Source organism: Elephantulus edwardii, unplaced genomic scaffold (genome assembly GCF_000299155.1).
Source record: "Elephantulus edwardii isolate Elephantulus edwardi_28Jun2011 unplaced genomic scaffold, EleEdw1.0 scaffold00256, whole genome shotgun sequence".
NCBI lineage: Eukaryota > Metazoa > Chordata > Mammalia > Macroscelidea > Macroscelididae > Elephantulus > Elephantulus edwardii.
In genome coordinates this window covers 2,308,593-2,326,734 of record NW_006400006.1, presented here as the reverse complement: position 1 = coordinate 2,326,734, position 18,142 = coordinate 2,308,593, and positions in this window count along the sequence as shown.

Sequence of the window (18,142 nt, the reverse complement as noted above, 5' to 3'; positions counted from 1 at the left end):
GCAACCAGATATTCTGGGATTCCCAATCTTTTCAAGGTTAGGCACAATTTGTTGTGATCCACACAGTCAAATGCCTTTGTGTAGTCAATGAAACACAGACAGACATCCTTCTGGTACTCTCTGCTTTAACCAACATCCATCTGATATTGGCAATGATGTCCCTAGTATCATGACATCTTCTTAACCCAGCCTGTACTCAGGTAGTTCCAGTCATTTTGGATAATTTTCAGAAAAATTTTGCTTGCATGTGATATTGCAATATTATATTGTCTCTTAATCATATATTGTTTCATTAAATTCTTCTGTCAGTCTTCCCCCCCACAGTGGGTCTGTGTACTCCTTCCAAGAGTAAAAAATTATGACAGTCTATCTCACTTACTTTGGGCATGTTGTTGGGAGACTGGGTGGGAGACAGTCCTTGGAAAAGGAAATCTGTCCTGGAAAGGTGTAGGGGGTCAGCAAAAGAGAGGAAACCCATTGATAAAATGGACTGATTGATGCAGTCTGCAACAATGGACTGAAACCCAGCAGAAATTCTAAGGATGTAACAGGTTCATGCACAGTTTCATTCAGTTGTGCAGTAGTTGCCTTGAAGGCACCTAACAATAACATTATCCAAAATAATTAAGCATTTGTGGTTCTATATTGGAATTCCTGCCTTTAATATGTAATATATTCCATTTTTAGTCACTTAATCTCTGGTTGGTGATGTCCATCAGTGGAGATTTGGACATTGCTCTGACACTGAACAAATTTCAGTAGAGATTCTAGACTAAAATGAACCAGCAAAAAATGTTTTGGTGATTTGGAATTCAGGTCACACTTTTTAAAATCATATTTGCTTTAATTACACTGTGAAAGATAGATCCCTCATTGTGGAGTTAACCATTAATTACACCTTGGTCCTTGCCCTTGGCCCAGTGTCTTGACCCACTTATTTCTCAGCTCCACCCTCCACCAGGGTACCCCTTCACTTTTACCCACTCCTTTAGTATTTATCTTCCATGTCTAACCCTGGATGTGAAAGCTTGTATCTGCTTTACAAATGTCCATGGTGATTGTGTGAGACTGGGCAGCATTTCAATACACAGCACATAGGGTTGCCAAAAATTGGAGATAAACTAAAAGTAAGCAAGCAAAAACAAATTTGAAGGAGCTCCATAACCATTATCTCAGTTTATATTTGTGATTCTCTGAACACTCATAGAGTAATTGAACATCAAATTCTTTTAAAAAGTTGATTAGAACTCACAGAGACAAATCGAAGGCCCAGTTGGTATGAACTATTAGAGAAATAACTTCACTTTTTCCCCAATCTTTGATTAAACCCATACGTGAGGGAACAAGGAACTGTAAACAAGTCAGATTGTAAGGAATAGACAGACAAGCCAACACATTTTTCCTTTCTTCAGTATTGGACTTTTATGTGGCTCAGTATGCAATAAGTACCACTCAAAATCAGAATATTATCATTGGGCTTTTAAAGTGAAATCCAGTATGTCTCGTGAAATTTACATTAGATTATGGGGTTATTGCTATTGTTGTTGGCCTATGATGTTGAACTTTGATGTATGGTAACCATGTGACAGAGTAGAACTTCCCAATAATACACAAGGTGTTTAGGATGAAATATTTATACAGAAATGTCATATAAGATGCTTCTAGGATACAGCAACAAAGAATTAATATACCAACACTTGAAAGCGGAGAGAGGCAGGTCCATCTTCAATGCTCAGGGTTGGAAGTTAGGTACATTAAAAGAGAACTAAAAAGCAATTGCAGCAGTACATCAACAGGGAACTGCCAGAAATTCAAGCTGAATTCAGAAGAGGACACAGAACAAGAAAAATAATTGCTGATGCAACATGGATCTTTCCTGAAAGTGGAACATATCAGAAAATTGTTCAGCTGTGCTTTATAGACTATGTAAAGGCATTTGGCTATGTAGAACATAACAAATTTTAACAACAATGTGAAGAATGTAAATTTCACAACACTTAATTGTGCTCATGTGGAAGCTGTACAGAGATGAAGAGGCAGTCATTCAAACATAACAAGGATAAATTGTATTATTTAAAAGCGGTAAATGTGTGCATGCTTTCTTTACATTTTCCCCCATTCTATATATATTGAGGAAATAATGAAACAAGTTGATCTACATAAGAAGAACATCATATCAAGACTGGAAGAAGAGTCGTTCACAGTCTGTGATATTAGGGAGCTCTGGTGGCCTAGTGTCAAGAAATTGCTCTGCAATCTTATAGGTGTGCTGTTCGAATCCATCAGATGCTCCACTAGAGAAGAAGGGGCAATCTCCTCCTTTGCTTGTTGGATCCAACTGAAGACACAAAAGAAGGTGGGGGAGAAGAAAAAAATCTGTGATATGTAAATTAAGTGAAAGTGAAGGTTTGAAGTTACTGATGATGATCAAAGATTATAGCCTTCAATATGGATTATGCATCAACATAAAAATAAAACAAAACAAAAACCCAACAAACCCTTCACAGCTCAATCAAAAGGCAACATGATAAATGGAGAAAAGATTGAAGTTGTCAACGGCTTCATTTTCCTTGAATCTATAAATAAATTTTATAGAATCAGCAGTCAAAAACTAAAATGCCTTTGCATAATCAATGAAGCACAGATCAAAATTCCTCTGATACCTTTTCCTTTCTACCAAAATCCATCTGACATGGTGATAATGTCTCTAGTGCCATAGCCTCTTCTAAATCCAGATTTTTTCTTTATTTCTAGTAGTTCTCTGTTACTGTACTATTCCAGTCATTTTTTGATAATCTTCAGCAAGATTTTGCTTGTGTATGATATCAGTAATATTATTCGATAATTTCTACACTCTTATTGGATCATCATTTTTGAAACAGAAATAAATATCTATCTCCCCCGGTTAGTTGTCCAGGTATTTGTCCTCCAGATCTCCTGGCACACAATCAGGTGAGCACATCCAGGGCAGCATTTGTTTGTTGAAATATGTCAATCAGTATGTCATCAATTCCCAGCCTTTTTTTGCCAATTTCTTCAGAGCAGCTTGAACTTCCTCCTTCATCACCATTGTCTCTTGATCATATGTTGTTTCATGAAATTCTTCTGTGTCAGCCAATTCTTTTTGGTACAGGGACTCTGTATATTCCTTCCCTTTTCATTTATTGCTTCCTGGATCATTTAATATTCTGCCCATAACATCCTTAAGTATTGCAACTCGAGGTTTTCATTTGCTTGGCCCTTTTGATTTCCCAACTCCAGCTTTGCATGTTTCATTATAATACTTTCCTTTATCTTCCCACACAGCCTTTTGAAATACTTTCTTCAGTTCCTTAATGTCTTGATTTTTTTCCCTTTGCTTTGGCTTCTTAGTATTCTAGTTCAATAGTTCAATATTCAGAATTTCTTCTCACAACCACCTGAGTCTTTTTTTCCTTCTCTTTGTAATGACCGTTTGTATTCTTCCTGGATGCTGTTCTTGTTATCCTCGCACAGCTCACCTGGTCTTCATTCATGAGTGTTCAAGGCCTCAATCTAGTTCCCGAAATTGTTTTGAAATTCAGGTGGGATGGGGATGAATACAAGTTCAAATTTGGTATCTGTGGATTTGATTTAGCCTTCTTTATCTTTAGTATGAACTTGCATATGAGTAGCCACAATCAGCACGTGGCCTACTTTTGACATATTTACTACTGAGGACTTTATTAATGTGAGAGGAGTTGCTTAAAAGGAGTTGTGCTTCTAGGTAGCAGATCACAAACTTTGTTGATACCTAGAATACTGAATCTAGGTAGGAGGGTATTGTGTAGTATCATGAGACAGGACCTCTTCTTGATCAATCTCATCCAGAAGCCACAGGCCAGACTGTCCTCTTTTCAGTACATGAATCAGGGTAGAGGAGAACACAGGAAGAATATATAGGGATGGTAGAGAAAAACCATTCCTAGCTCTACTAAAATGAATCAAAACTAGAGTCATTAGCAAAATGTAGAGGGGGAGGACAGGGAGAAAAGGAAGAGAGAGGAAAAGTAAGTAAGCCATTTTCAAACCTAAAAGTTGTCCATTCCCCAGAGAACATAAAAGACATCAACAATGTTTAGTGTGTTTTGACAGAGCTAGTTCAACTACTTAGTCAAACCCAGAAAGAATCTCATGTCTTTTTAGTAGATATTTCAGAAAATACAGGGCTAGGCTTCAATGCCCATCCACAATCCCAACTCATTCTAGACTAACCAGCTGGTCTATGTCTTTATTCCCTCTAAAGTACTTGGGAGACATATGACTTGAAGCTGAGCCCATGTTCTCTCTAGCCAATTGGCACTATGATTGGAAAGATGCCTCACAGTTACATCATTCAACAGACACTAAACCAATAGCCATAGATTCTGATGTATTTCAGAAAACAGTACCTTCTCAGCAGTACTGAAGGTATAGGATTAAACATAGCAGTGGATGTCAAATTCTGTTTTTTCCTATTCAGTTGACTTGTTGTATAAATAGAATTCTTCTGGAAAAAAGTACTCCTTTATTGTGGCTACTTCAGTTAAAATGGTTAGTATTAGTAGTCTGTGGCTGTCATTGGTTAGAATGATTGTTTATCTTCCTGTTGTTCTTGTTATTTACCATCGAGTTGACAATAACTACTGCCAACTTATAAACAAACTTTATATTATACTCTCCTCATGATCAGTAGTATATTTCTCCTCCTGATTCACATCTTTGAATTTTTCACAGTATTTTTAAAATTCAGGAATGGAAAAATAAAGTAAAACTTTTTAAAAAAATTTTACACTAAATCTTATCCATTTGAAAAATGTCTAAGTATGAAAGTCAACTGCAAACTGAGAGAAAGATTTAAAGTGGAAATAAAAGACTATGGCTAACTAAGGGCCTCCTCAATGTAGAACAGAGCTTCGGTGGTTCAGCAGCAATCTTTGGGGCCAGAATTTAGAAGTTCATAAAATATGGCCAAATTGGGTTTAACTGAGAAATGAAAGGAATTTTCAAACAGGGATATATCAGTGTGTTTTTGTTATGTGCCTTCTAGTCACCTGTGACTCCTAGGGACCCTATGTACATTAGCTCTGAATTCTGCTTTATCCTGAGGCAGTCTCACTGACTCTAATAAACCTATTTCCATTGTCCCAGTTACTGTATCAATCCGTCTCATCCAGGGTCTTCCTCTTCTGCATTGTCCCTCCACCCTTCCAAGCATGTCTTTCTCCAAGGACAGATCCCTCCTGGCTACGTGTCCAGGATACATGAGACAGAGTTTCTAAATCCTTGCCTCCAAAGAGAAACTTGGTTTCTCCTTTTCCATGACAGACCTATTTGTTCTTTTAATACTCCATGGTATGTTCAATACTCTTCTCCAGGACTACAACTCAAAGGCATCAATTCTTCTTCTGTTATCATTAGTCATTGTCCAGCTCTCTGACACATAGCATGTATTTGTGAAAACCGTGGCCTGAATCAGGCACTCCTTAGTCTCCAGACTGACATCATTGCTTTTCAGCACTCGAGAGAGATCCCTGAGAATGGACTTCCCCAATGCAATTTGCCTTTCCTAGCTGCTGGTGCCAGGAGTGTTGATTGTGGAGCTGAGCAAGTTGAAATTGTTAACTTCAATCTCTTCTCCATCTATCATAGTGCTGCCAGTTAGCCCTGTAGTGAGAATCTTCATCTTCTTAATGTTCAATGCATGTTGAAGACTACAATCCTTGACTTCTGCAGCAAATACTTCAAGTCCTCCTCAGTTTTGGTAAGCAAGGTTGAATCATCTATATAGTGCAGGTTGTTAATGAGTCTTCCTCCAGTCCTGACGTCACTTTGCTCCTCACAATGTCCAACTTCCCAGATGATCTGTTCCTCATATAGATTAAAAAATATGGAGACTGTATGCATCCCTGATGCACTCAGTGTAAAGAACTATATTATTAGACTAAAGGGGGAAAATACATTATTACAGCAACCATTGAAAAACTAAAAAAGGCCATCAAATTATATTTCTATTTTGAACTTTCAAGAAGCTTTAAGTTAAAATAATAAAAGGCTTTATATTACAAAATAAAGATAAAGTTTCATAATCTAAAGGCACATTTTCCCCCCTTGTTTGAAACCAGACAGTATCCTTTTGCTCTAAATGATTGCTTCTTGGAAAATCCGGGGATTAAAATAAAAATTTGAAAATCAATCTCTCCAAAATCAGTACCAACTAGAAAACTGCAAATTAAACAACAGTGATGTATTTTGTTTATACCTATAAATCTACAAAATAAGAAAACAAAAGTATGGCAAATGGAGTAGAAGATGTAAGGATAGAGACACCCTATATCACAGTGAATATGTGTATGCCTAGGAACCTAGTGATTCCATCCTTTAACTTATTAAACAAAGACAGTATCATTCAAGTCAGTGGATTATATGAAGAGTTGTTCACTGTGGTTTCATGTGAGTTGTAAGTAACTCGAAATTATCCATGCCTTGGTCAAGGTTTATGTATTAAAGATACTTGTCAAACATTTTTTTTCCCCTTCTGCCAGAGTACACAGATTTCCCTAACATCCTCTTTGAGGCTAAGTGGAATCAATTAGTTGGATTGTATATTTATCTGGAATCCCGTGGGTCACTTGCACAAAGGTCATATAAAACTTCCCTGAGCAACCCTCCTTGTCCTTTCTCCTCACCTGGCTTGAAGAGAAATACCTTGAGATGTACCATTGAAGTTGATAGAATCATAAGATAGAAAGAAATCTATCTCTCTCTTTCTCTCTCTCTGACATTTCCATTGAACTGAAACGGACTCAAAGCTGTCCCTTTATTGGGTTTCTGAAACTGTGAATCACACAGGAGATTGTCCTCAACTCAAACTGTAATAATAGCTCCCAGAATAAGTTTGTGTCCCTGTATCACTATCTGGAGGAAAATTACTTCATAAAGATCTCCAATTTTGTATTGTTCAATTAATTTTTAATTTACCTTTGTGGTTGTTGTTGTCATGTGCCACTGAGTAGCTTGTGACTCATAGCCACCCTATGTACAATAGCTCTGAACTTTGCTCTCTCCTGAGCCAGTCTTACTGACTCTGACACACGTATCCCCATTACCACAGTTACTGTGTCAAAACATCTCATCTGGGGTCTTCCTCTCTTGTGTGCTATCTCTGGAAATCCTTGCCTCCAGGGAACACTCTGGTTTTCTCTCTCGAGGATAAACCTATTTTTTCTCTTAGCAATCCATGACATGCTCAATAATTTTCTCCAGCACCACAAGTCAAAGGTATTAATTTTTCTATCATCTTTGGTCATTTTCCAGCTCTCTGATGCATAACAAGTAAATAAAAATGCCAGAGACTGAAAGAGGTACACCTTACTCTCCAGACTGACATCATTGTTCTTTGGCATTTTCTAGAGATCCTTGACCACGTCTTTCCCCAAAGCAATTCATCTTTTGATTTCTTGATTGCTGGTGTCAAGAGTGTTGATTGTGGAGATGACTAAGTTAAAATTGTTTACAACCTCAGTCTCTTCTCAATCCATCATGGAGCGCCAATTTGCCCAGTGGCGAGAATCTTTGTCTTCCTGGTGTTGAATTTCAATCCATACTTAAGACTGAAGTCCCTGTCCTTCTGCAGCAAATGCTTCAGGTCCTCCTTAGTTTCTGAGAGCAAGGTTGTATCATCTCCATAATGTATGTTGTTGATGTGTTTTCCTCCTATCCTGATGCCACATTCCTCCTCAAGAAGTCCAGCTCCCTAAATGATTGGTTCCTCCTATATACTGAAAAGGCATAGAGACAGGATGCTTCTGTGACACACTTCTTTCTTGTTTTAGAACCATGTAGTATTTTGCTTTAGCTAAGTTAATCACACAATTTGCTTGCTGAAACTGAAAAGGACATGAGGCATTTGCTGTAGAAAGTGAAGGACTACAGTCTTCAATATGGATTGAAGATTAATATCAAGAAAACAAAGATTCTCACCACTGGGCCAAGTAGCACTTTCATGATGGATGGAGAATTGACTGAGACTGTTGATAACTTCAGCTTGCTTGGTTCCACAATCAACACTCTTGGCACCAGCCATCAAGAAATCAAAAGTAGAATTTCATTGGTAAAATGGGCTGTCAGGGACCTCCCTGGAGTACTACAGAGCAACGATGTCAGTCTGGAGACTATTGTGTGCCTGATCCAGGCCATGGTCTTTGCAATTACTTGCTATGCATCTGAGAGCTGGACAATAACTAAGGGAGATAGAACAAGAATTGATGTCTTTGAGTTTTGATGCTGCAGAAGTGTTGAACATATCATATACTATCTGGCAACGGTGAAACCAGACTGCTCAATGGAGGCAAGGATTCTAAAGCTCCTTCTCACATACTTTGGGCATGTGGCCAGGAGGGACCAATTCTTGGAGAGGGACATTATTCTCGGAAGGGTGGAGGGACAGTGCAGGAGAGAAAGATCCAAGATGAGATGAATTGACTCAGTGATTAGAAAAATGGAATTAGGTTGGAGACAATGAGATTGGCTTTAGGATGGGGCAAGTTTCAGAGCTACAGTACATACATATGGTCACTCTGAGTCACAGGCAACTCGATGGCTCATAACAACAAGTTAATCGACTTGATATTTTGTGAAATCCATGATTACACTATCAGTGATATGTTAACTGGTATTATTATTGTTGAGTGTCATTGAATCAGCCCTAATTTATAGCACCTCTTGGTCCTACAGATTGAAACCTTGCCCAGTCTGTGTCATTTTCACAATCTCTGCTGTGCCTCAAGCCATTGTTGCAACCACTATGTTCATCCATTTTATTAAGCGTCTTCCTCTCCTTTACTGCTCCTCATTTTTCCAATCATCATCTCTTTTTCCAAGGACTGATCTCAATTGATAACCTTAACTAATGTGAGAGAGAAAATATGTTATGCATATATCATGGAGGACTACGCAGTTGTTAATGCATTACGTATATGCACAGTAATGGACGAGATGTGTACATAGCATCATGGATAAATCTTAGCAAAGAAAGAAAGGTGGAGCTCTAGTGGCCTAGTGGTTAAAAACTATGCTACAACCCCACAGGCATGTGATTAAAAATCTATGAGTTTCTCTGAGAGAGAAGGATGGGCAACTGCTTTTGTGTGATTTACTGTCTCTAAAAACCTGATAGAGAGTCAGCCATGGGTCGGTTCTGATTTGATGACACATAACAGCAATTTCATTTATGCTAACTTAAGAAAAAAATTTGTACACTATAATGTTCTTCTCCTTTCTCTTTCAATGAGTTTGGAATATAGTAAATCCAAGAGTTCTAGCAACTCTCTTGAATCATAACATGACCAAAGAATAAAAGCCAGGATCCTAGATGGCGATGCATATATATTACTTTGCTAAGGCTGCTGGAACAAATTGCCGTAAAGTGGCTGGCTTTAAAGAGCATAAATTTATTATTTACAATTGTGGAGAATTTTAGTCCAGTTAAGAGTACTAGTAACATGTTTTCATTGAAACTCTACAAGAAAATATTTTCTTTTCTCTATCAGATTCTCTGAGGTCCAGGTTTCTCTTAGCTGGCAGCTGTAATAGAATTCTGTGTATCTCATCCCTTCATTTTGAAAAGACATTCCTCAGATTGGATTAGGCCCACGCTACTCTGCTTTATGACCTCATGTCAACTAATAGCATCTTCAAATATTATACTTCCAAATAAGATCATGTTCACAGGTACCACAGACTATAACATCAATGTTGGTGAACACATTCAATCCACAAACTATGCGTTGTGACGATAGCCTTCTTATAATGTAGCAGAGAAAACGGGACACACTCGGACTTCTTTCAGATGAAAGGAAAACAAATTACCTTATTTCTCAGAATCGTTGTTGGGTATTTTTAGACCCCATTGAGTTAGAACTGACTCATAGTTGACCTTTCAGCAAATTTTCAGAGGCTTTAAATTGCACAGGAAAAGATTGCTCAGCTTTCTCCTTTGGAGCCGATGGTGGATTTGAACGTTGTGCTTTTAGGTCAGCAGTGGAACTCCTTATCCACAAAGCCTCCAGACTTCCAGAATGTCCTTTATGTAAAACAATGCACACATTTTTTTCCAGAAAGCGTGTAATAATGAAAGCAGAAAAAAAGGAAACAAATTTTATATATTACATACTACAAAATGGGTGAATCTTATAAACATTCACAATAAATGAGCACAAGTCAGTTACCAACAAACAAACACTGCATATTGCAACTTACTTAAAATATTCTAATGCATCAATCATTTCATAGTAGAAAGATGGACAGTCTTTTCTATAAGGATTCACTTACAGACAATCACTATAAGATTCCACTCAATGGTAGTGAGTTTTGGTTTTATATGCAAAGTTTATGAATGGTTACCAGGGACAGGAGAGAGTCATTGTTTGAAAGTATTGCATATATTGATGATGATGGACAATTTGGCAACAGATGCACATGATAGTTGTATAACATTAAAGGGGTCCATCAGGGATGTATTCTGTCTCCATACCTTTTCAATCAGTATACAGAACAGATCATCCGAGACACTGGGCTGCACGAGGAGGAATGTGGCATCAGGATTGGTAGAAGAATCATCAACAACTTGCATTATGCAGATGACACAATCCTGCTTGCTGAAACTGAGGAGGACCTGAAACGCTTGCTGCGGAAGGTCAAGGACTGCAGTCTTCAATATGGATTGAAGCTCAATATCAAGAAAACAAAGATTCTCACCACTGGGCCAATTGGCAGAATCAGTATGGATGATGAAGAGATTGAGATAGTTAACAGTTTTAGTTTACTTGGCTCCACAGTCAACACTCTTGGTAACAGCAGCCAGGAAACCAGGAGACAAATTGCATTGGGAAAGTCAGCTAAAGAGTACTGAAGTACAACGACATCAGGCTAGAGACTAAGGTGCGCCTGATCCAGACTATAGTCTTTGCAATTATGTGCTATGCATCAGAGAGTTAGACAGTGAATAGGGACCATAAAAAGGGAATTGATGCCTTTGAGCTGTGGTGCTGGAGAGAAGTGTTGAATATACCATGGACTGCTAGGAGAACAATCAGGTTTGTCCTTGAGAGGGTGAAGCCACAATATTCCCTGGAGTCAAGGATTCTGAAGCTTTGTCTGACATACTTTGGGCATGTTGCAAGGAGGGAATGGTCGTTGGAGGGGGATATCATGTTTGGGAGAGTAGAGGGACTAGGCAGGAGAGGAAGACCTTCGATGAGATTGATCGATTCTGTGAGTGGAGTGGTGAGAATGAATGTGTTTGAGACAGCAAGGTTGGCACAGGATAGAATGGTGTTTAGGGCTCTTGTACATAGGGTCTCTATGAGTCGCAGGCGACTCGACGGCACATAACAACAGCAACATTACTTAATTACACGTGTGAAAAATGTTGAATTGCCCTCCCATCTAAATTGTTTCTCACAGTATCATAATTTTTTGGTATCAAACTCCTTTTAAAAGTGCAGAAGAAAAATAAGATTCTAGACTGGTAAGATGAATCAGCTCTTAAGAAGTTGGGTGATAGTTGGAATCCATTATCTGTTTTATTATGAATTCTATTATATGTATAACTAGCAATGCTGTCTTTTTTATCAGTTACTATTCAATGCCAAAGATCTTCAATCCATTTTCCAATGACTTGAAAAGAAAGAAAAAATATAAACGAAACTCCTTACACTGTTGGCTTTCATAAAGAGGAAGACAATAAGAATGAGAATGATTATGGGATTTTGAATAAAATAAAAGAAAAATGTGAGCAAATTAGTAAATGAATAAACTTAAGGAAGAGTCTAGCATTAATTAATGAAAGGATAATTATAGTCAGCTTAATTTGTGAAAGAAAGAGGAAGGAAAAGGAAAGAAAAATAAATGATCCGTGTTGATAACTACAACCATTCCCCATTTACTCTCCTTGATTTTCCATCTCCTTTTTATTTATATTTATGTCTCAAAAAGGATTTGAACTACCTCAAAACCTACAGAAGTTAGGTCAACATTGCAAAATTTTCTGTAAGATCTCAGCAGGAAAGCCACACAAGAACCAAGAAGAAGTGAGATTCAAAGAGTGAAAAGAAATTTCTACAGCTGCTTGAATAAATTCCCCTGAAATTGATTACAGAAGAAATTCTAACTTAGCCCACAACCACATAATGAAATGGGCTGCCATAGCGGTTCCAATTTGTTGTAAAAGAACATGGAAGTGCTTTGCCAAGGAGCTAAAATCCTTTTGTCTGTGAATGGAAATGGGCACAGGGACAACACAGAGCTCTTTTATACTATTGTCTGGATCTGTCCTGCACATTGTGCAGAGAAGAAACAAACTGAATCAGAGGAACCCACGAACACACACATATATATACGTACGCACACACACTCCTACCTAGTCTCAAACAGTGCTAAATTACCTGAAAGCGTCTCAATTAAAAAGAGAATTACCACCTCCTTTAAGCTGCAATCATAGCCATTATGTATCATCCGGCTTAGATCAGTTCCCTGGGAGATGTCCTGATTAAGTGGATTTCCCAATTAAGCCTGTCCCAGTTGAGTGGAGCATACTATTCTGATTAGTTTCCTAATTTATGTAGGTTCTTTATATTTTAAGTTAAGGGAAAAGGAAAGTTGAGGAAAACTATAAGCCTCTGAAATGTCTCCCTGTGTGTTTATCCTTCCAACAGACAAAAATCCAGCAAACTGAATCTGAGTGGTCATAAGCACATGTACACCTATGTACACCTAACACACTCTGACAAATGGAGGAACTTTGAGGCCAAAGGCATTCCAAACCTCTTAAATAAAACATGAGTTTTCCTTGTGGAGGCACAACCGCCTTTCCAAAACTGTCAGAAACATCACCACCATCCCTTTCGGGGCAGACTCTGACAGTTTAGCTAAGAGAGGAACACAGAGAGAATGAATGGCTACAGTGCTCATAATGGAGAACAGCGTGGTCCTCATACTTTTAAAGACATCTTTTAAAATGCACTTTCTAATAATTGTAGGTGGATAAATAAATTCAGGAAGAAAGAATGAATCCTATCAAGGCAGGATAAGAAGCTAACACAAAGCACTGCTGCACTTATTAACAGTATGATGTTACAAAAGAAAGGAAGATCTGGGCATCAATGTTCCACTGGGGATATATTCGACTTGGTCATTGGCCAAATTGAGCACATTATCAGATGAAGTCAAATCTTCTGAAGTATATTCCCTCAGAACAGTATTGGTATATAATTTTCTGATTAATTGTAAATACATCTGGAGATGAGAAGATAGGGTTAAATCATGACTTTGAAGGTGTTATTTAATCTCTTCAGACCTCAACTCCTCATACGCAAAATGTATCAATGCCCTTTAATCACTTTCTTAGAAAAGATTTGGACCATATAATGTTTAGAAGACACGACCACCAATCACATTCTCTAAAAAGGAAGCCAAAATATGCAAAGATATATAAAAGCATATTTATAAAAACATATTTTTATTTATAAATATATATAAATATACAAAAGTTTAATTTTTGTAGCTTAAATTCTAACTCTCACATTTACTAGTTAAGGAATAGATACGAGTTAAGGCTTATCATTTTAACTCACTTAGATTTCTTTTTCTCATCTGACAACCACAGATAATATCATCTCTTATGTGTAAGAAAAGACCCGGAATGAGATGTATTGACACAGTAACTGAAGCAGAGGGTGTAGGTGTGATGGAATCAGTGACACTGGCTTAGAATAGGGCAAGGTTCAGAGCCATTGTGCATACGGTCATTATGAGTTGCAGATGACTCAATGGCACATAACAACCACAAAAACAACATGTGAAGGAACATGCATAAAAGGTGAAGCACATTGCAGACGGTCCCCAAATGTGTTTGCTCATCGATAAGACAAGAACAATTACAAATTGTACATAGAATTTTGTGAAGATTTAAATCATAACCAACATTTAACTGACTTTTGAGTCAGAGGATGAAAGCAGAAAATCATTCCGCCCTTCTTAAAATTAAGTGGAAAAATGCTTTCTTTGCACATCCTACTTTTTGTCTAGTAATAATAATAATAAAGTTAAGCAAGAATGAACTAGAGGTATTTCTAAATATTGGAATAACTCATTACTTATCATGTCTCATCTTGAAACTAGAATTTCTCTCTTATCCAATTAAAACATTTCCTCTTCTCCAATTTGGGCTTCAAATTCTGCAGAACAGCATAGAGAATAGAGATGAGACAATCATGTTCTGTCCTTTTGAGTGATCAGACAATTGCTCTTCCATTCCTTCTTCTGCGTTTCCTTTGCTAATGATGGTGACATTGAATGAGGTAAAGGGGTAAGGGGTGGACACCAAATAGCTAAAGAACCAAAGACCTTGGCAGATGCTACTATCATCAGAGGAAGTGATAACTCTATAAGTAGATTTCCAAAGGCTGACTGTTTTCCTATCAGGAAATTTTCATGCTATTTTATTTGTCTGTTTACTTGTTTTCCCTACTTAGTCTCCTTCATGAGAGTTAGAGCTCTCTCTACAACCATCTCTTAGACTTTTCTATACTCTGACTTGAGAAAGTCTCTCTGACAGTTTATGGTACTTCATTAGCTACTCTTCCAATAGCACATCCACGGAGATATGTCACTCAGAGTCACCTAACCCTAGCAGGAGATCTTCCTGACCTAGATTTCCAATAAATCTATAGTGGGTGTTGTAATGTGTCACCTGAGCCTAAGATTGAAGGATTTATTTCTCTAGATACTGGGGAAAGTAAAAATAGTAAAAAATGCCTTGTTTAACTCTAAACAGCATGCATCCAATGAATATAAAAGACCAAGCCCTTTCCGTGACCCATGGGATAATATTTTCAATTTCTCTACATGTATACAAGTGTTGGGCAGTGTATAAAGACAACTAAGGAAGAATTGATGTCTGATGTTACTGAATTGTTCCTATTGTTCTAATGTTCCATCGAGTTGGGACTGACTCAAAGCTGAATTCTCCAGTGGATTTTCAAAGAATGTCATCTTTCTCTGAATTGAATCAAATTGAATTGAATTGTGGAATTGGCAAATAATATTGACTATACTCTAAACTACCAAAGAACCAAAAACTCTGTCTTAGAAGAAGTGAAAACAGAGTGCTTCTTAGAAGTAAACGTAGTGAGATTTTTGTGAAGTATTTTTGGCATGCTATCAGGAGAGCCTAGTCTCTGGAGAGAGACATCATGGCTGGAAATGTGAAGAGTCATTTAAAAAAGGGAAAACCCTCATCCAGACAAACTGACATAGTAACTGCAATAAGGTGCTTAAGTACAGCAGAGATTGCAAGGATAGCAGAAGACTTGTAAATAGTTCTGTTGCTCTTAAGGTCAATATGAGTTGGAGCTGATGCAATGACACCTAAGACCAACAATATCGATTATGGCATCAGGTTTCGTTTCCAGGTCAGGGACGGACCTTATTACCTGAATTATATATACATGAAGACCAGGCTCCTCTGTATTTCCTTAGAAACAGCACTGAGCCCATTGCTTTCAATATAAAGGTGTGTGAACAAAAGGGACAAATTTTCAACCTCTGGATACACATTCAACACACAATGATGACACATGCATAAGATATCACATTAGACACATTCAGAAGGGAAAATGAAAAGTGTTAAGCAATTACTGTCCCACAGCAATTATGAAACCCAGCTGGCTCCCAGATGGGTTAGGGTTCAGTCTTCTTGCATAGAAATGATTCTCTGCTACTCTTTCTTCTCTGCCTTTGTGCTTTTTTGTATGCATGTTGTCTCCTTCGTCCTCTTTCCATAAGAAGTGGTTGACGTTTTCAGCTGAGTAACTTCCTCTATCTGCTTTCTGCTCTTAGTAATTAGGGAGTGCGAAGAACTTTTTACAGTTTGTATTGTTTCTTTCCCTTTTAATTTGGTCTGGTTATGTTTTTCCCACTAAAACTCTCTTTAAAATATTTTTATTCTCCATGGTCTCGATGGCATGTTCATATCATTATATTAAGGTCACAATTGCAAACATCTTCCACATTTGCCCATCTCTGTCTTGGCTGCCTGTCTACCTGTTGCAGCACAGTACCCCTCATTTGAGGAAACTCTGCTTTTTAATGGAAACGTGATAGTCAACACTTTTAATATACTTAGGAGGACTTTTGCCTGTCTGGAAGTTTCTTTGAGATACTACTCTAAAAAAAATTGTATAGTTTCAACCATGAAATGACGTTCTTCTGATTTTGTCCTTGAGTTTTAGACTTCTTCACCAACCCAAAAGATATGAATGTACAAAATCACTGGAAATCAGAAATTCAAATCAAAACAACAATGAGACACCTTCTTAGCAGGACTTCAAGCAATAGGTATTAGAGAAGATGCACAGAGACAAGAACCTTCAACCATTATAGAAGATAGTTTGGTGTTTCCTCCAGAAGTTGAACATAGAAATCCCATTTGACTCAGCTTTTCCACTGCTAGGTATATATGCTAAGGAATTCAGAACTGAGACACAAAAGGACATATGTACACCGATGTTCATATCAGCCGTATTCATAACAGCAAGAAAATGGAAACAGCCCAAATGCCCATCAACAAATGAATGGATTGAGAAATTGTGGTACATTCATGAAATGGAATACTATGCAGCACTAAGGAACAGCAATTTTATAAAATATTCTGTAACATTGGAGAGTCTATAGAGTATTATGCCGTTGTTGTTGTTGTTGTTATGTGCCATTGAGTCACCTGTGACTAATCAAGCCTCTAATTACAACAGCCCTAAACCCTGCTGTAACCTGAGCCAACCTTATTGTCTCTGACACACCTACCCCCATTACCCTAGTCACTGAACCAAACCATCTCCTCCAGGGTCTTCCTCTCTTGCTCTGTCCCTCTACCCTCCCAAGCATGATGTCCCTCTCCAAGAACTGGTCCTGCCTTGCAACATTTACAAAGTATGTCAGACTAAGCTTCAGAATCCTTGCTTCCAAGGAGCAACCTGGCCTCACCCTCTCTAGAACAGATTTGTTTGTTCTCCTAGCAGTTCATGATATATTCAACACTATTCTCCAACATCACAGCTCAAAGGCATCAATTCTCTTCAATCATCCCTAGTCATTGTTCAACTTTCTGAGGCATAGCAAGTATCTGCAAAGACCATGGCCTGTATCAGGCACACCTTAGTCTCCAGACTGGCATAATTGCTCTTCAGTACTTTGGAGAGATCTCTTACAGCAGACTTTTCCAGTGTAATTTATCTTTTAATTTCCTGTTTGTTGGTACCAAGAATGTTGATTGTGGAGCCAAGCAGAATAAAGTTGTTAACAATCTCAATCTTGTCACTATCTATCATAATTCTGCCAGTTGGCCAAGTGGTGAGAATCTTTGTTTTCTTCATGTTGAGCTTAAATCCATACTTAAGGTTGCAGTCCTTGAACTCCTGCAACAAGCGCTTCAGATCCTCCTCAGTTTGAGCAAGCAGGGTCGTGTTATCTCATGAGAATAAATACTACATAAGATCATTATTGTAAAAATAGAAGGTTAACTAAGCAGTATGGGTATAATTTTCAAAAGGGGAAGGAAAAAGGGAGAATGGGGCAGAAAAAGGATGGAGAGAAATACCAGCACAACAGCGGTTAGTGGGTGGGTGGTGAGTGAAGAAATAGGAAAAGGTTCAATGAGGACTTTAAAAGATGGGATAATAATAGGCATAGATCAATATTAACTAATTAAGAAAAGTACAATGTATTTGAACAATTATATAAAGCACAATGTACATGAACAAAACACATGTAAATGAAAGATTATATAAAGGACAATGTACATGCATGAAACACAGATAAATGATTCTAAGCAAGCCAATAAAGAAATTAGAAGAGGGTAAAAAAAGATTGAATGCATGAGATAGGCTTTTATTTTCTAATGCAAAAAAAAACCCCCACAAAACCCGGGGGTTTTGTCCTGCTTCAAATGTCCTTCAAATATGATTGAAAAATCAATAATTTTTCTAATTTATTTGTCTTAACATTCTCACCCCTGGACCAATTGCCAGCATCAGGATGGATGGTGAATAGATTGAGACTGTACACAGCTTTAGTTTGCTTGGCTCCA